The sequence below is a fragment of the Apium graveolens genome, chromosome 6 (genome assembly GCF_009905375.1).
Source record: "Apium graveolens cultivar Ventura chromosome 6, ASM990537v1, whole genome shotgun sequence".
Taxonomy (NCBI): Eukaryota; Viridiplantae; Streptophyta; class Magnoliopsida; order Apiales; family Apiaceae; genus Apium; species Apium graveolens.
In genome coordinates, this window is record NC_133652.1 from 136,072,446 (window position 1) to 136,093,091 (window position 20,646).

Sequence of the window (20,646 nt, forward strand, 5' to 3'; positions counted from 1 at the left end):
TAAAATCCCTATTTACTGTGATAATCAAAGTGCTATTGCTTTGACAGGTAATCCAGTTCAACACTCAATGACAAAGCACATCAGCATTATGTACCACTTCATAAGGGAACATGTGGATGAAGGTACAGTGGAATTGCATTTTATTCCAACAGATCAACAACTAGCAGATATCTTCACAAAACCACTGTGTGAAGCTACTTTTACAAGATTAGTAAATGAACTTGGAATGGTTTCAGGTTCTTTCTCTATATCTGCTTAGTTTTTGTTCTAATGCATCAGACTTTATGATCAGTATTGTTGTCTGATGTGAATTTTTAAACTCTGATAGTGATATGACTATTTATGTGATTATTCAATCCTATGAGGATAACTGTGCTAGATGCTGACCTAGTAGTCTTCAACATACTGGAGATCCCATGTTAGCAGTAATTATTTATGTGGAACTCTATTGACACAAGCATATTCTGATATTGAGCTTAGTTAAGTTCACTTTGTCTATCTTATTACTAAGTCAAAAACTAGAATAATGCTTCTCATCTGTTAAGTTCTAGTGTTAGTAAATCTGCTGAATGTACTAAGTGCTGATAAACCTCACTTATCAAAAGAAAAAGGAAAAGAACAAGGAATAAAAATCAGGTACTCCTTTGAGATCTAGAGTAAAAATGTGGAAGGGACGACCCAAGTGCATTGCTGGTATTAAGTAATATGCATCAGAAAAGCAACTAATTATTTTTCTTGGTGACTTTTCACACTCTATGATTACTGGAGAAATACTCTGATAATAGCATAAATTCTGATAAGCAGTCGTGACTCACTTACACTGAGAAGCCACTGTAAAATGGAATTTCAAAAGATGCATAAAATAAGTACAAAACAGTTGAGGTGGACTCATGCATGCACTCATTCAAAAGTACACTTCAGAATAATGACAGATTTTTATTAAAGTTCTTAGTTATGCCTTATTTCTAAGATGTACTGAAGTGAATCCGACTTTACTCTTTGTCTGATATTTTGCTTAATGCACACACTTACACTCCATATGAATGATGAAAATTACCGTGGCGTTCAATGTTGTTTTAGATGAACAGTTTATGTGTCAGATTGCATAAATTTTGAGGACAGGTTCTGATGAAAGTTCTGAAGAACCGAAATCAGAATTTGTATGAAGAATCACAGAGATAGGCATTCATTTTTCGAGTTAAGAAATCATGTTCTGATGACTGTTAAGTTCTGATATAAGTCTAAGTGCTGATATTAAATTATGATCCTCTATTTGACTTATTTCTGGTTAAAATCTGAAACAGTCTTCGTTTAAATCAGAATATGTACGGGTGAGATATTAACAGCCAATTCAATTAGGGTTAGTGGAACACGTACATGCACAGTAATTTTTACTTGTTTTTTGTGCGCATTAAACCCTGTTTTACATTTCCAATGCCTGTTTTTCTTCTTCCCAGTCTAGGAAGACGAGGTAGAATTATTTCTACCTGTCCGCATTTAATTATCTTTGCATCTCCTGGCATTCTAATGTCTATATAAACCATCACCTCACACCAGCCTACACATCATTTCTTAAACACTCACTCTCTTTTCCTTCATATCAACAAAATCATGGTTATCTACAATATGTTTTTGAACTATGAAACCTTCAACATGGAGTTGAGCTGTGAGGACTGGCAGCAGGAATGGCACGTAACTGTCATTTCTGATGAGATTTGAGACTCGGTTCCCCAGGAGGTTCTCACACACCTCCTGTTCTTTTACATGGACTACCATCGCCATCTGGAGCGATTGGAAGAAGAAAGGCTGGAAGCTCTCCGTCAACAAGAGCGAATCATTCGACTCGCTATTCTTTTTGTAGAGAGTCGGAAGAAGAAATAATTTGTTTTCTTCTTCCTGTTTTTCTTCATCGTCAGCTTTGTCCGGCTTTTTAGCTAAGGACAAAAGCTGTTGATGTTAGGTTTAGAAGCTTAGGACAGTCTTGTAATGCTCTGATGTAATTTCCATTTCATGAATGTATTCTCTTAATATATTAATGGAATTTCTTATTTTTGCAAGATTTTGTCCCTGAGATGTTTGCAATTTTACCGCACTGTTAAATCCTGATATATCCATATTCTAATGACCATTTTAATTATTGATTTAAATTAAGTTCTGATTTTAAAATATCAGTACCTGTTTACTTGATGTTTTTTTTTGGTAATTCTCACACTTGGAATTTTTTTTACAGAATATTCATTTTGCAGTGAAAATGATTAATTAAGTGGGAACAGTTTAAATTTTGAATTAAAACTGACTTACCTTAATTAATGGGATTACTTGGTAAGTGGAACGGTTTTTCCTTGAAAAACTGAATCTGATAAGTAATGATTACTGTTTTCCCGTGCCCATTAACTATTCATTATTGCTGCATGTCTGACAGGTGTCCAACGGTTATTTTTTTAACCAAGTATAAGTAAGAGAGAGAGAAGATTATATAATCTTTTATTTACATTTACACTTTATCTCTCTTTCTTTGCTTTTACTCTCTCTCATCTCCTGACGTTGGTTTTTCATACAGACATTTTATCAAACGCCTTACAGGCAATCTTAATTTTCAATTTTTCTCATGGCACCTAAGGATTTGATCATCGATGGAGCTAAGTTCGTTCCTAACAACTATGCTGCAATCCTAAACCATGATAAAGCTCTGTCTGAGTTGCATTTTGTGCAAGATTTTCTTACACACAGTGAAATTGGGTATGCATTGACCCAGCCTTCAGTCTTTTCAAGCCAACAAGTTCTGACGTTTTGGCGGACTGGGCATTTTGATAATGGTGGTGCTAATGGTACTCCCAGCATTGTTTTTGAAGTGGATGATTCTGAACATGTGGTAACTCCTGGAACAGTTCGCAAGGCTTTACATTTACCAGAAGGCTGCATTTTCTCAACACCGGAGGAACCAGCTCTACAGCAGCTCACGACCAATTTGGGGTATGAGAAGAGTTTGGCCAAGCTTGAACAGTTGAAATGAGCACATATCAGAAAGGAATGGAGCTTTTTCTTTGACTGCATCACTAAAGCATTCGGCAATAAGTGTTCCAACTTTGATGTCATTCCAATAATGAGTCAGTACATCGGGTATGCTATTATTAACCAAACTCATTTTGATTTTGGAAGTGCTGTGCTAGGTTTTATAGGGGATAGGATGACAGAGGATAGAAATGTAGTTTACTTTATTAGATTCTGTCAGCTTATATATACCTTTTGCTGTGCTGATGACCCTCAACTAGCCAGTTCTTTAGTTCCACCTTTTAAACTTGCAAAACAGGCTTTTAATGACTTGGTAAATGCTGACCTTAAGAAAACGGTGGTTAGACCTTTACAAATACCTCAGTCTGTAAAATAGATCCTGGTGAATGCTGATCCTCAAACCTATAGATCTATTTATCCTGATGTTCAATCTACCACCACATCTCAAACATCACACCAACCATCAGAACAAACCATAGATACATCTATACCTCAACCCTCCCTCAAAACATATCTTAAAACATATCTCACACCTTCACAGACAACTCAACCTTCATCCTCAGCACCTACTGTGAAGCCTTCATCTTCCAAGCCCAAGAGGACAAAGACTGTTCCTCAGAAACCACATAAGAGAAGGAGGATTGTTCTGAGAGATGAGTCTGATAGTGAGGAACATGTTTCTACATCAGAACCTGTTGTTACAGAAGCTGAGAAGGTTCCTTCTCAGAAGGATTCTGGAATTGGGGGATCTAAGCTTCTCAAAAGGCTTAGAAGAATGACTTCTGCTGAACCTCCCAAGGAATCCCCACCTTCAAAGAGATACAAGAAATACAGAGCTAAAAGGCCAGCTTCAGATGATGAGGAAGCAGCAGCTAAGGAAGGAGATCAGGAATCTCTGATCTCAAAAGAACCAGAATTTGTTGAAGCTACTGCATCTCCTTCTTCATTGTCCCCACCTCAGGAAGCTGCTACAGACAAGGTAAACACACCATCTGTGTCTCCTATACATGAAACTGTATCTCCTATAGACCCAGGCACAAGTGCTGAAATTGATATTCAAAACCTGGTTGTGCCTGCGGTTCTCTACTTAGAAGCTCCAACAGCAATTAATCCATTAACAATACCTGTTATTGATGCTACTCAAACTTCAGAATTATCTACCACACCTTCTCTGCATCTAGATGTTGATGATCAGAATATAGGTGAGCATCATGATATGGCTGTTGATCAGAACCTGGAAATAGATCAGCACTTAGAGGATGATGCTGAAGCCTCGATTACTTCTCATACTGTTGTTTTATCAGAAGATGCTGATTTTGTAAGTTCTGATGCTGCAAATGCTGTTGATACTGGTGATGCTGCTCCAAATGCAGATGCTGATGAAGCTGGTCCTTCAGGACATGCCCCTCCACAAACTATTTCTAAATCAGAACTAGTCAAGAAGTTTGTACATGGAGAAGCACCAGTACCTTGGAGTGAAACTCCTAGAGGACAGGAGTGGACTAAGGAATGGAACTCAGTTACCTTTGTTCCATCTGAAAAGATTCTTGCTGAGCACTTGGACAAAGCTGATCAGATGTTAATTAATGATGATTTCAAGACACAGCTTCGAGTCACTACATTGAGTACTAGACATCTTCAAGGTCTCCATTCAAAAACTCATGCAGAGTTACATAAAATTCAGGAAGAATTGCTCAAGCAAGAAACAGTTAAGAAACTTGAAAAGAAAAGTTTCTTTCAACCTACCTTTGACAGAGTTGCTTACATTGAGAAGACCCAAGAGAAGCAACAGTCTCAGATTGATGATATTTTGAAAAATAAGCTTCTCAGCAATCTCAACTCGATGAAATCCAAGCCTCAGTGGAATTGCTTGTCTCTCTTCTCTTACCTGCTGATGCCAAAAAGGGGGAGAAAGTAATTAAGTCCAAATGCAAAACTGATCAGACACTGAAGGGGAAGGATGATGAAAAAGATGACCAGGGAAACTCTGGAATGGGTGGAGGTCATGGTCAAGGTAGAAGTTTCTCATCAAGAAGAGCTGAAATTACAAGTCACAGGACAAGTTCTGATGCTGGAAAAAGAATTACTTCTGCTACTGGTAAAAGGATAAGTTCTGATGAATTTTGGATCTTGATGAATAATTGTCAAGACAGTTATTTTTAAAGGAGAATCCAGGAATGGACTTGGAAAGTCTGATGGAAGAAGAAGCTAGACTTAAGTCAGAAAAAGTCAAATCTAAATCTGAAGCTTTTGGTGGTAAAAAGAAACTTTCAAAAGTCAAAGGCATTGTGATAAAAGAAAGAACAAATCCTGAAGTAACCAAGGCTAAATCACAATTATAGATAGATCCAAGGTCTAAGGGCAAAGAGAAAATTGGTGAACCTATCAAGGTTTATGTGCCTCCTGTGGATGAAGAAATTACTGTTGAAGATGCTGATCTTGCTCTGACTTCAAGAAAAATTTCTAAGACAACCTCTGACATGGCTCAAGTTGTTCAGGGTAAAGATAAAGTTAGTTTTGATATCTCAAAGAAGCAAGTAACCTCTGACATAGCTCAAGTTAACTTGATATCAGAAGATAAATCAAAGGAAACCTCTGACATTGCTCATGTTAAACCTTCAAAGATACTCCTACCAGGATTCACCAAAGCCAAACAGACTCAACCTTTGAAGACTGCTGTAAGTGGTTTTGAAGCAAGAGTGGTTACTGGAAAGGAAGCAAGAGATAAAATTGGATTGGGAAGTGCTGATGAAAGAAGAATACAGAACACAACCAATGATCCAACTTCCTTAAGTGAACCAGGTATTGGAGCAACTCCTGAAAGATTGAATCAACTAGAATCTGTACATATGGTTTACCATACCTACTTGAAAGAACACATCTTGTTGTACTTCATAACAGATGGTAGGGTTTATCATATAAGGGAAAATGCCATTCCACTGAAGTATTATGAAGAATTAGAACATGTATTATTCTTACTTCAAGTGAATGACAAAATAACAGAAAGTGCTGCAAACTATTTGAAGAGTCAGAATCAGAGACAGAAAAGGCTTTATTCTGTTAAGTCTGACATCACATATCTTCCAAAGTACAGAGATCACAAGGGTGATATTGTTGAGATGAAGCCTAACTCTGCTAAGATTATAACTACCTTTCTGGGTTACAGGGCTGTGGAATTCAATCTTGAGTCTGACAAGGCGTATTTGATCAGACTGGATCAGGACATAAAGAAAGCTAAAATTAATGATCTCAGGGTTGCAATCTTTCAAATTGGTGAAGATTCTGCAGAACTTAAAGATGCTAAAAGGAGGATGATTGATGAACTCAGATATGCTGAGAGATGTTTGTTAAAGAACTATCTCAGAACAACTCCTGAAATCAGAGAGATCAGAAGATGAAGCCAAGTCAAGATCTACAACTGCTCAAATTCTAATATGAATACAGACTGAAGTTGTTATCAGAAGTTAAAGTTAGTAAAGCTTTAAGGACTGTAAGTTGTAGTTATCTAGTCAAATTCTCATGCATTTGTACTTAATGTTTTTGACATCATCAAATCTCTGTTAACTTGTATATTATGCTAATTTACAAGTTGGGGGAGATTATTAGATATATTTGATAATGTCATGACTAATGTGATTTATGTTTAGTTTTCAGATCTTACTTAAACAGGACAAATCAGTATTTAACTGAAATCAGCACTTATACTGAAGTCAGAACTTAAGTTATCAGTACTTAAGATTCAGGAGATATTTATCAGAAGATAATATCAGGACTTAAAGGAAACGTTCAGATATGGAAGGCAGTTGATTTACAGGAAGAGAAGATCGAGACAAACATAAGAAGAGATATGCATGAAGAAGGAATTCTATGAAGAATAGAATACTTGGAAGAAAAGATATCTGATTGATATATTTTAGGAAGCAAAATTATATTCCATATCAATTAGCGATTATCTTGTAACTGTGTAGTATATAAACATAAACATAGGGTTTAAACTATAAGTGTTATCATTATCGAGAAGATTATTCATTGTAACCCTAGCAACTCTCGTGATATTTGTTCATCACTGAGAGAGGACAGTTCCATACTGTAACAAAGTTTATTGTTTTGAATAAAGTTTGTTTTCTGTTACTTGAGTTATTAAAGTTCGATTTGATTGTACTATACGCTGTATTCACCCCCCTCTACAGTGTGTGTGACCCAACAGTGTGTAAGATGGTTAAAATTACACTACGAATTATGCATGTCAATTCACACATAAGCCTAAGCCTATGCTAGCATGACAAGTTTTAAACCTCTATATTCACCATCACTTCAATAAAGATTAACAAACAATCTTAGATGTTAGCTACGCATCATAGACGAATAAGCACAACCAAACTAGGAAATCATATATCACCACACACTAAAGATTTAGAACAATCAACTATTGAAATCAATAAATAAATCCACTAGAACCCCATGACAATGATTAGTTCATGATCGAACGCATCGTAACCATTGGTTCCAATGAAAACATGATACTAAATAAGTTCAGAATACTACGAGATAATATAGAAGTATTAGGGTTTAGAACAAATCAAAAATAAACATCCCAAAAGTATCGCCTAAATCGAAGAATACAAAAGAATGAACTAATTCTTCTTCTCCTTAGCCATCTCGTGTGCTCTAGGTCTTCTTAATGTTCTCTATGGCTTCCTTGTTATTAAAAACGTCTTCTTTTCATTATATATAGGCCCCTGGATCGCTTGGACTCTCCAGATCTTCGAATTATGATAGAAACAAGATTATGTAGCATAATGGCGGGGCGGGCACGCTGGAACAGGCGGGGCGGGCACGCTGGAACAGGCGCGGGCGCACTCTGTTTTTGCCAAACGGGCGCGGGCGCGCTGCCTTGGGCGCGGGCGCGCCTGACCTCTATGATTTTCTGCAGTTTCTTCTTTTGGTCGTATCTTGAGTTCTGCTCATCAGAATTGGGCGATTCAACAGCCCACACGAAGATAACGAGATTTTATTTAATTTGAGAATGGTCCATACTTCAAAATCGGATCTCTTATCAGCATAAAATTATTGTAAAGCTCTTTTCCTGACCTCTTATTAGCATAAAAACATTGAAAAACTCCTTTCCTCCTTCTAACTAATGCCCTGCAATGACTTACAACAAAAACAAATTAAAGATGTAATATCCGGGATATATCGTGTAATTATTTTTGCTATTAAATAATTATTATGTGTGTTCAGTATCTATTCTGTGAGTTAATTGTTAAGTGTTATCTGTACTTGGATATTCAAAAATAATATTAATTGAGTATTTTAATTTTTATATGTCCAAAATAAAATATAGATGATTGTCATATCTTCCTAATTATTTTTATGTTGATTTATGGATTTATAAGGATCATATGAAATTTATAAAATCTTTTTACGAGTATTTAAAATCTATTTTTATAAAACGGGAACCAACCGACGTCACCCGTTGTTACGTTTTTGGAACCCGAAACTCTTCCGAGAACTCCTTCCTAACCTAATTGTAATATTCCGACCATATTCCATGTTTCGACTTTTCCGATCCGGTGTACGGTTTGTCCTGCGCGGGTCCCGGCGCAACATTTTCGATACAATATTCGTTTCGGTAAATCAATAAAACCCGTATTTCCGATAAACAGGAGCTTTTTATTAAACTATCCCAATTATCACTTCGTAGTACGTGTAACTAGGCGCTGAGACCAAGACCGCAGTACAAATTGTACTGATTTGGATAATTATCCCGAAAACCGATACCGTTTGGATCAGTTTTTACAAATAAACGTACCGTTTTATTTCCGGAATGATCCAACGGGATACTAATTTTCCGTAAATATAAATAGCCTTTTTCCGTATTTTATTTCGTATCAAAATCATTTGCAGACAGATAAATATATAATTTTACAGAGAAAAATCCTATATTCATAAACTGTTTCAAGAATCAAACCAACTTTTGAAGGTGTTATTGATCTTTGTTTGAAAAGCTCGAGTACTGGATTTGAAGGTCTTGAGAAGCTCTATCAGAATCTGTAATCCATAAACTTGCAGAATCAAAGGTTTAATTTCTAAAAATTTAATTATTTTTGAATTTATTTTATTAAAAATATGAATTTTTGTTCGGATGATTGTTTGTATGATTTGATGATTGCATGCTGTAGAGCTTGTTTTCCTGATGATTTTGGTATATTATACGTCTGATTTGGAGTTCAATAACATGTTCAAAATTGAGTTTGATTTTCGAATTTCAAAATTAGGGTTTATAACCCGTATGAATGTTCTTAATTGAAATTTGGGGGTTTCTTGTTCTGGAATAGATTGATGTTGTGATATAGTGGATTGTGTTCTCTGTGAAATTTGCAATCTAGTCGTATAAGTTTTATGAATCACCGAGGTCTGTAGAGAAGGGAGTTGTCTTTTGAATATTTCCAAAGTTCGCCGGAAACTGGCAAACTTCACGGTCAAATTCCGGCCAACTCAGGGATGATTAGAACGATTTGTTGGCTTGGTTGTGTTCCTGGTAAAGTATAGATGTGATCTGGAGGTGTTGGTGGGGTGAGGACGCCGGGAACGTGTTCTCCGGCCACCTCTGTGTTTTCCGGCGACGGGGTGTAAAATTTGCAGTTTGGTCCCTGAACTTTTGGGGACGATACAGTTAGGTCCCTGAAGTTTCCCGACTTTGCAAATTTAGGATTCCTGTTTATAAAATGTTTAAAAAATCATATTTCCCATTTATTTTTATCATAAAAATTCATTTTTAATTTCTGAAAATTCTAAAAATTATTATTTTAATTCCAAAAATTATTTTTAATTCACAAATAAATCTGAATTAATTAGTTAATTAATTTTAGTTAATTTTTAATTGATTAATTGGTCAATTAATTCAAAAATTAATTGATTAATTGATTTAATTAATTATTAATTGATTTTAATTAATTATTTAGTTAGATTTAATTATTTAAAAATGATTTAAAAATTCTGAAAAATAGTTTCGAGCTTTAAAATATTATTTTAAATTATTTCCAAGGCTCGATAATTATTCTAAAATTATTTCGAGCCAGAATTGGCCAACCGAACCATGTTTATTAACCCGAAATTGATCCAACGACCCGTTTTAATTCCAAAAAATGTTTTAAAAATCATTTTAAGTACCAGAAAGCCTATTTATGACCCGAGACTTCTTTATAAATGATATATCATTGATTATGTGATGTATTATGTGCTATATGTGGCTTGTTAATTGACTATCGGTCTATATATTCAGTGTTTACTTGATTATTGCATAACTTTCAATCCGTTAATCGGATTTGGGTAAAGCGAAGGGTAGATAGAAGTATGTGTTGAATAGAATTCTATGAGTCGATTATTGATAGATGCTTATGATATGTGAGCAGAAGAGGCAAGGCGTATAAAAGGGAAACAGATAGTGGAGGAGTAAGACGGTTGTAATTGGAAGCGAGTGCAGTGTAGTAAGCTAATACCAGGAAAGTGTTCTGAACTTTCTCGAGATATTGTAGTACTTGATAGTCTTGTTGATATTGCAAGTGCTTTGAAGCACTGAAACCCAAACCCTGATTCCAGTTATTGTTCTTGAACCATGAACCTTATTCTTTCTAGACCATTGATTATTGTGTACCCAAACACGAATCTCAAGCATACGATACTACTCTACAAATACATGCAAACAAAATCCCAAACACTGAACTGAATCACTTGTATACTCAATCATTGCATCTTATGCTTTGAAAGCCCAAATATTTGAAACCCTGAAATGTTGATTCCTTTGTTATCCAATTCTTTCATTTCCCAGCATCCAAGTTTTTAAATTGACTTATTGATCCTTACATGGATTGAAACCCTTTCATTGTTAAACACTTATTATTGTTATTGATTCTGGTTATTGTTTATTATTGCATATTCTGTTATTATGTTAGAATTGGACCGTTTTTATAAAATTGTGGACCAGATTCGTGGTCAGACCATATAATGGTCAAGTTAGGCCAATGTGTGCCTTGGATCCAGTAGTTAGAGCAATGTTGTGTGCCTTGCTCGGGGTTAGTGCGTGACTGATCAGTAGCCTAACCTTGGTTTTTAAATTAAAAGTATAATATCCGATTCTAAATCATAATCCATTGTTCACTTGATATCATAATCATGTTCACTTGATGATCATTATTCTCAGTTTTGTCATTGTGACTTGCTGAGCTAGTTAGCTCATTTGTGCAATGTTGTTTATATTCTTTCCAGTTAAAAAGGAACCAGTTGGTAAAGAAGATCCCCAGTCCAGCGCGAGAGCTAGGGGTTCAGGTTGAGGAAGCTGAGCTAGTAGGCTTCTTTTGGAATAATTTAAGTCTGTAAAAGGTTGTAATAATGTTTAATACTCAGTTTGAGTTTGGAATAGTTGGGATTTGAACGGTTTGTAATATATTAGTGTGTTTGGCTTGTGTGCATACTTTAACCTGTTGCGGTCCGTGGTGGTTGGTAAGTAGGGTCACTGTATATATTATTATTATTATTATTATTATCTTTATTATTGTTATAAGCAGGTTATAAATAAGGTGTGTGTGGACCCCAAACTTCTGACCCGGGTTTGGAGGGCGCCACATGTTTGGTATCAGAGCTACAGGTTATAAGTCACTGACACAAGCCTAGGTTAACGGGAATGGGTAGAGGGTTAGGATTAGAAGTAAGGAATAGAAAGATAGAACATCGAGAGGTTGAGTGCTTCGGTATATCAGGTATTAGTGTAATTCGCGTTATGGTACGAGATTCTTATATTGCGATATAATTTCAGATAGCAGTGATGGCCGACTCTTTTATTCCCATATCAGCTGGTCACTCAGAGCCTTCAGTTGCGAGTGCCCCATTCCAGTCTACATTGCCCCCAGTTCCTTATTACCGGTATGAGGCTCTTCTATTGGAGCGTGATTCCTTGTTGGCTCAGATCAGAGAGCTACAACATATCATCAGGACTATAGATGTTGATTGTGGTGTGAGGGAGCTTCGAGAGGAGATTCATGTGACACGGAGGGTTTTTGAGGCTAGGCTACATGGAGCTACACTACCTGGCAGAGGCCCTGATGCACTGATGGGCTGGGCTACTGAGGTGATGGAGGACTTTGAGAGGCTGGCAGGACCAGAGTTTCCTTGGAGCTGAATTAGAGATTCAGAGATGGAGATTCTGAGCAGTGTTGTTGTGATTGTGTAGTATGTACAGTAGTGTGTAGTGTGTATTTGTAGATTTTTTAGTTATATTTATAGACTAGCTATGCTGACTAGTGAGTAGGTTGCTGTACCCTTTTTGCTTTTACTTCCGAAGTGTCTTTACGCTTGTACTACCTAAAACTTTTGATCTATATATATCAGTACCTTTTTCCTTTCCATCACTGTCATTTACTTTATTGCACATGTTTTACCTTACCTTATTTATTGCACCAGTTATACCCTGTGATACCATGTGCCATGTTTTCCATAACTATTTATATTCTGTAAAGAAGCATGCAATTTACTTAGTTACAACTATTTTTCAAAAAGAGATATTCTTGTTTTACAAAACTTTTCCTTTATGCAAAGATTTGATTCAAAAACTAAATAAATTGATTGATTCTTTACAGAAAATGCCTCCCAGAAGAAATACCCGCACCAACACCCAAAATGAAGAAACCAATAATAACAACCACGATGATACAAACCCGAATGTGAACCCAGGACCCATGGACCCAGCAATAGCCCAGATTCTTCAAATCTTGGCCCAACAAATAGTTCACCTGGCACAACAACAACAAAGATAGACCAACCCCCAGGTAACTTTTAAAACTTTTCAGGTAGTAAACCCACCAGAATTCAAGGGTTCCTTAGAGCCAATTGAAGCAAATGTTTGGTTAAAGGAAATAGAGAAGGCATTTGCCTTAGTGAAAGTAAAGGAAGAACAGAAGGTTGAGTTTGCAAGTTACTATCTGAAGAATGAGGCCACCTATTGGTGGGAAATGGTGAAGACATTGGAAGGCACATATGTTTACTTGGGAAAGGTTTAAGGAGTTGTTTTTAGAAAAGTATTTTCCTCAGTTTGTTCAGGATCAAATGGAGCTGAAGTTTTTAGAATTAAAGCAAGGGAGCATGCCGGTAATAGATTATGAGGGTAAGTTTGAGGAATTGTCAAGGTATGTACCGTCGTATGTGGATACTGATAGGAAGAAAGCTAAAAGATTCCAGCAAGGTTTGAAACCATGGATCAGAGGGAAGGTAGCCATTTTTGAATTGGATACCTATGCAGGAGTAGTACAGAAGGCTATGATCGCAGAGATAGAGAGTGAGATGTTCCAGAAGGAAAAGGAAAGCAAGAAAAGGAAAGTTGAGGGAAGTGAGGGTCAGTCACAACCAGGGAAGTTTCCAAACTTTAAGAAGGGCAAGTTTCAGTCAGGGAGAAATTTTAATTTCAGGAGACAAAATGCAGGAGACGGAGGCCAGGGCAACCGTCCAGCTAATGTGAATCAGCCGAATCAGTTGAGATTAACTTTTCCAGATTGTCAAGTATGTGGAAAGAAGCATGGAGGAGTTTGTAACAAGTTGAATGTGGTATGTTTTAGATGCAACCAGAAAGGGCACTATTCGAGGGAGTGCCGAAATCAGCCAGCTAGAGAGCCAGCAAATAAGGATCGGCCTATCCGAAATCCAGCAGTGAAGGTTCCAGCCATTGGATTTACGTGCTTCAAATATGGAAAGCCAGGATATATGGTCAGGGATTGCAAGACACCAGCCCCAGTCAGTAATACATTAAGGATTTTGGGATCTACCCCAACAGTAAATGAGACTCCAAGGGCTAGAGTCTTCGACATGTCAGTGAGGGATGCTATCCAGGATACGGATGTTGTGGCAGGTACGCTTAATGTTAATTCTTTATATGCCAAAGTGTTAATAGATTCGGGAGCAACTCGATCGTTTGTTTCACAAGATTTTGTTAGTAAGTTAAATTGTCCAGTTGGGTATTTAAATGAAATAATGACTGTGGAATTAACAAATCAAGAACGTGTAACTGTGAATCAAGTTTGTGGGAATTGTGAGGTTGAGATTTCTGGTAGTAAGTTTTGTGTAGATTTGATACCATTTAAGTTAGGAGAATTTGACGTTATATTAGGGATGGATTGGTTATCTAAGCACGATGCCCAGATAGATTGTCGAAATAAGAAGGTAATAGTGAAGACGCCTGACGAAAAGATAGTAACGTTCAAGGGACAGAAGCAAGTAAAGAAGTTCTTAACGATGATTCAAGCCAAGAAGTTATTACGACAAGGATGTGAGCATTTCGTAGCATATGTGATCGACAGAAGTCAGGAGCCAGCAAAACTTGAAGATATTCTAGTTGTAAATGAATTTCCAGATGTATTTCCCGACGAGTTACCAGGACTTCCTCCAGATAGAGAAATTGAATTTGTGATCGACTTAACACCTGGAACAGAACCAGTATCCAAGGCCCCGTACCGAATGGCGCCTGTTGAGATAAAAGAGCTAGCGAAGCAGTTACAGGAGTTGTTAGAGAAAGGAGTAATCAGACCCAGTGTATCCCCGTGGGGAACACCGGTATTATTTGTCAAGAAGAAAGATGGAAGCATGAGACTATGTATTGACTATAGGGAGCTCAACAAGCTGACAATCAAGAACAAGTATCTGTTACCCAGAATCGATGATCTGTTTGACCAGTTGAAGGGAGCCAAGTACTTCTCCAAAATTGATTTAAGATCGGGATATCATCAACTGAAGATCAAGCCAGAAGATATACCAAAGACAGCTTTCAGAACAAGGTATGGACATTACGAGTTTTTAGTGATGTCTTTTGGATTGACCAATGCCCCGGCAGCGTTTATGGACCTGATAAATAGAATTTTCAAGGAGTATTTGGATAAGTTTGTTATTGTGTTTATAGACGACATTTTAATCTATTCAAAGACAGAAGAGGATCATGCGGAACATGTGAGAACGGTTTTGGAGATTTTAAGGAAAAAGAAGTTATATGCTAAATTCTCGAAGTGTGAGTTTTGGCTACAGGAAGTTCAATTCTTAGGACACATAGTCAGTAACGAAGGGATCAAAGTGGACCCGGCAAAGATCGAGGCAATTACGAATTGGGAGAGACCGAGAACACCCACTGAGGTAAGAAGTTTCTTGGGATTGGCAGGATATTATCGACGATTCGTTCAGAATTTCTCAAGGATTGCAACACCATTGTCAAAGCTTACACGAAAGAATGAAAAGTTTATATGGAACGACAAGTGCGAAGAAAGTTTTCAGGAATTGAAGCGAAGATTAATCACGGCACCTGTTTTGTCACTTCCAGACGATCAAGGGAATTTCGTAATTTATAGCGATGCTTCTTACAAAGGATTAGGATGTGTTCTTATGCAGCATGACAAGGTGATTGCGTATGCGTCAAGGCAATTGAAACCACATGAACAAAAGTATCCTACTCATGACTTGGAGCTAGCAGCTATAGTTTTCGCTTTGAAGATTTGGAGACATTATCTGTATGGAGAGAAATGTGAGATTTATATGGATCACAAAAGTTTGAAATATATATTTACCGAGAAGGAACTTAATATGAGGCAAAGGAGATGGTTAGAGTTGATCAAAGACTATGATTGCTCGATTAATTATCATCGCAGTAAAGCGAACGTTGTGGCAGACGCATTGAGTTGGAAGGAAAGGTTGAATGTGTTGTCAGTACCTGAAGATATATATAAGGAATTTCAGAAATTGGAATTGGAAATTAGAGTTTGCAAACCTGAGGAAGCAAAAGTGTACAGTATGACTTTCCAGCCGGAGTTGTTGGAGAAAATAAAGAAATGTCAGGAAAATGTAATGGATCAAGATATAAATCATTTGGTAGGTGAAGAATTATGCACGCAGAAGGATGATCAAGGCATTCTGAGGTTTTCATCTAGAATTTGGATTCCACCGGTGATGGAGTTAAAGAATGAAATTTTACAAGAAGCACATAGTTCAAGATATTCCATCCATCCAGGGAGTACCAAGATGTATAGAGATTTAAAGAAAAATTATTGGTGGCCAGATATGAAGAGGGAAATTGTGGAATGGGTTAGCAAATGTTATACTTGTCAGAGATTAAAGCAGAGCATCAGAGACCAAGCGGATTGCTACAGCCATTGGAGATTTCAGAATGGAAGTGGGAATATATTACCATGGATTTCATAGTTGGATTACCAAGGACAAGGGCTAATCATGATGCCATTTGGGTTATAGTGGATAGACTTACCAAGTCAGCTCATTTTCTGCCTATAAATGAAAGATTTTCGCTCGACAAGTTAGTCCATATGTACTTGAAAGAGATCGTAGTTCGTCATGGAGTTCCTGTGTCTATTGTATCTGATCAAGATCCAAGATTTAATTCAAGATTTTGGAAGAGTTTTTAAGAATGTTTTGGGAACAAGACTGAATATGAGTACAGCTTATCACCCCCAAACGGATGGCCAAAGTGAAAGAACGATCCAGACAATCGAGGACATGTTACGTGTTTGTGCTATTGATTTCAAAGGAAGTTGGGACGAACATTTACCTCTGGTAGAGTTTGCCTACAACAACAGTTATCATGCCAGTATTGGGATGCCACCCTATGAAGCCCTTTATGGACGTAAATGTAGATCTCCAGTATATTGGGACGAAGTAGGAGAACGCAAGATACTTGGACCTGAACTGGTACAGCAGACAAAGGAAATTGTTGAAATTATTCAGAAAAGATTAATAGCCGCACAAGATCGTCAGAGGAAATATGTAGACCAGTCAAGGAAAGATATGGAATTTGAAGAAGGAAGCTTGATATTACTGAAAGTATTACCATGGAAAGGACTAACGAGGTTTGGGAAATAAGGGAAGCTAAGCCCAAGATATGTCGGATCTTTTGAGATCCTAAAGCGCGTTGGCAAAGTAGCTTACGAATTGGCGTTACCTCCGTACATGGAGCACATTCACAATGTTTTTCACGTATCTATGCTCAAGAAATATAATCCAGACTCTAGGCATGTAATAGAATATGAGCCAATAGAGCTTCAGGCAGATTTATCATATGTAGAGAGTCCGATAGAGATTCTAGAGGAAAGAGAGAAAGTATTGAGAAATAAAGTGGTAAAGTTAGTAAGAGTATTGTGGAGAAACCCAAAGGTTGAAGAGTCAACCTGGGAATTAGAAAATGATATGAGAGAAAAGTACCCTCATTTGTTTTATTAGGAGATTCTGAGGACAGAATCTGTTAGTCCCTTAACAATATAGCAAGAATTATAGAAGGGGGGTTGAATGGAATTCTTGAACCTTTTTCTTGAAATAAAAATGTTCAACTCGATTATGGATATATTTGTTTTGATTAGCACAATGCGGAATGTAAACTTGAATGAATCAAAACATAAGTAATTAAAAACAAGTCTTTAAAAACTTTCTGGTGGATTTAAACAATTCCACCAGAGATATATTTAATATATCGAGAGGACTATATGTGCAGAAATGCTCACAGCTGCTTACACAAAATAGAACTGCTAAGAACACAGGAAATGCTAAAGATAGTGCTTACAAAGATTTCTCTGTTGTTGTTTCTTAGCTATCTCAGTCGTTTTTCTATTTGCTACTCTCTTGGTTTATATATTACCAAGATTACAAAGTCAAGAAGACTGAACAAATATAAAATCTAACAGTCTTGATCTTTGCTGCTTTTCGTCCTCTATTACCCAGTTAATGGGCTTCCACAGTGTGTTTGTATCCAACTCAAAGGCTGTGTGTCAGCTTTCACTGTTCAACTGATGTTTGAATTCTTGATATGATCATCCATCGACTTTCAGATCATCCGTCGATGACTTGATTGATCATCCGTCGACTGCTATGTTAAACATCCGTTGATAGTCATTTGATCATCCGCCGAAGCTTTGTTAATCATCCGTTGGTAGCTATTTTGGCACTTGACTTCATTTCACTTATACAGAATTACAAGACATTGCTTATGTATAATTAATCAACCTATTCTGCATATCTAGTTAAAGTCAACATGACTTATATGCTACTTCAGATTCTATACAAAGGTGCATACAACACTGTGCTACAGACTTATTATTACATAAGCTACTCACTCGATGGATAATAAGTTAATCATCCGTCGGGACTATAATGAGTTATCCGTTGGGACTATAATTCTTATCCGTCGAGTGCTACTTTATTTCACTAAGTAAAATCTACTTAGATGTTTTATTTAGGTAATCATCAAGTACACAACATATTCATAACAATCTCCCCCAATTTATGTCTACTGGAATTGTAGCCATAAATTAAGAGATACTTGATGATAATAAAACATCCTAAACATATATCTTTAAAGATAAGCAGATAAAACTGAAAGTGCTTCAATTTAAATAAAAATGTACAAGGTTTGGCTCACAGTCAGTTCAAGATGCTCCTCTAGTCTGAGCAGATTTTTCTAGATTCTTGAAGGTTTGGATCTTCTTCCAAGCTTTCTGTTGTTTTCTTCAATTTGATTCTGGAGCTGTCTGTGGAATTCTAATTCATCAGATTCTGAGAGATCTAATTTTTCTTGCATTTCCAAGAGAGTCTCATTGCTAGAGATACTTAATTGGTCTTCTAATCTGAAGAGTCTTCTCACACCCTTGTCATCCTTGAATTCCATCAGCCAGTAGGGCCTTAGATACACTCTTCTCCCTGTGTATGGGATGATAAGAGTTTTGGGTAGTGCATCTTTGGCTCTAACACTCCTTAGCTCTTCAATCTTCTTCAATACTAATCTTCTTGCAGTTACATTGAACCCAAAGTTTTTATTGAAAGATGAGTAGACTTTGATCAACACAGTTTGGCTTTCTTGATGTATCCTATGAAGAGGCCACTAAATCTCCCTTCCCCCTTTGTACTTGAACACCAACCTTTCAGGTAGGTTTCTGTATGCATCAATTTCCCTTACCTCATCCAGCTCCTCCAGATAGAGGTTTAGATCTGAGAATTCTTTGATGTCACACAAGTACAAGTAGTCTCCCCTGTTGACTTTGGGTTGAGCTTTGACTATTGACTTGGATTTGAGAGGTGACAGCTTCACTTTCTTGACTGCCCCTGATTTTGTCCTTCTTGGCTTATTAAGAATTGGCAAGTTGAAGTCAGGAATTGGTAATTTATCCCACTCTATTGGCTCATCCTTTGGCACAATAGGCTCTCCATGTATGTTCCTGTAGGGGTCCACCACCCTTATGTCTTCAAACACCACAGAGGGCTTTGATGCTTGAGTTTCAGCTTGAGTGGATTCCTTTGGAAATTGATCTTCCAATTCCTTGTCAACAACATCCAACTTTCTTTTTGTTCTTTTAGCCAGTTCTTTCTTTCTTGGGGATTTCTTCTGTTTTTCAATCTTCTTCTCTGATTCAGTAGCTTGAGATGGTTGAGACGAAATTTGTTGAGAAGAATTCACAGCCTGTAGCTTGGCCAAGATAGCAAACTGTTCTTTCTTTTGTTTAGACTTCTTTGCATCTAGAGCAGCTTGCCTCTTTTCCTGCTTCAATCTGGCTTTTTCTTCTTCCTTTGCATGAGCAAATTGTGGATGTCCAGCTACCACACAAATTTCCTTCCCATTTCTGAATATCTTTGCAATTCTCTTTCTTGAGGCTGAATCAGCTGGATCTTTGTAGAGGAGAATAGATCTTGACAGAAGCTTCTTTTCATCAGGCTTGGGTGTCTCATACACAAAATCCATAGGGTTCTTCAAAGATAACTTTGGATAGTTTGCCCTTGGTTTAAGAATTATCTCAGCCTTTATAGTCTTGATGCAGGAAGATTGTCCTTTGTCCAGATAGTTCATGCTCATCTCATTCACATTGATTGGCTTGACATGAGAGTGATGGATGGCTGACTGATCTGGTTCCTTGACTAATTGAAACTTTTTCTGTATTTCCTCATCAATCTTTTTCCAGTTGATCAGAGTCAACTCTTCTTTATCAGCATCTTTCAAATTTGCTGCTGCTGCATTTATAAGATCTATACCATCTGCAACTGGTGGCTTGGAGATAGTAATTGAAGGTACAATTACTTTGCTGATTTGAACTTGAAGTTTCTCCCCCTCAGTTGGTCCTTTCTCCCCCTTACTTGATTCTCTCTTCCCCTTTTTGTTATCATCAAGTGGAGGAGTTAGGCCTTGTGCTTTAGCCAGTTGCATAAGAAGATTTGTCTGAGTCTGTTGATTTTGAAGAAGTAGAGCCACTGAATTCTCAATAACCTGAACTCTATTCTCCAGCTTGGCTATCTTCTTGTCAGAATCTGATTCTCTTCTCAACCTTAGTAATAGATCATGCATGGTACCATATGGCATTATTGAATCCAGCTTCTCAGAGTTATATGTCTTTAAGTCAGCTATCTCCTTTTTCAATTCATCCATACTGAGATTCTGTCTTGAGTGTTGGATCTTCATTAAATGCAAGGAGTCTAGGTGAGCTTGAAGAATAACCTTGGTACCAGCATCTGAAGCTTCCTGAAGGGCCTGCTGAATAGCTATTACTTGTTTTACCAAAGACACCTCAAATTGCCCTGGTGAAAATTCCTTTGCCCATGCCCATTTAGGTAAACTGAAAG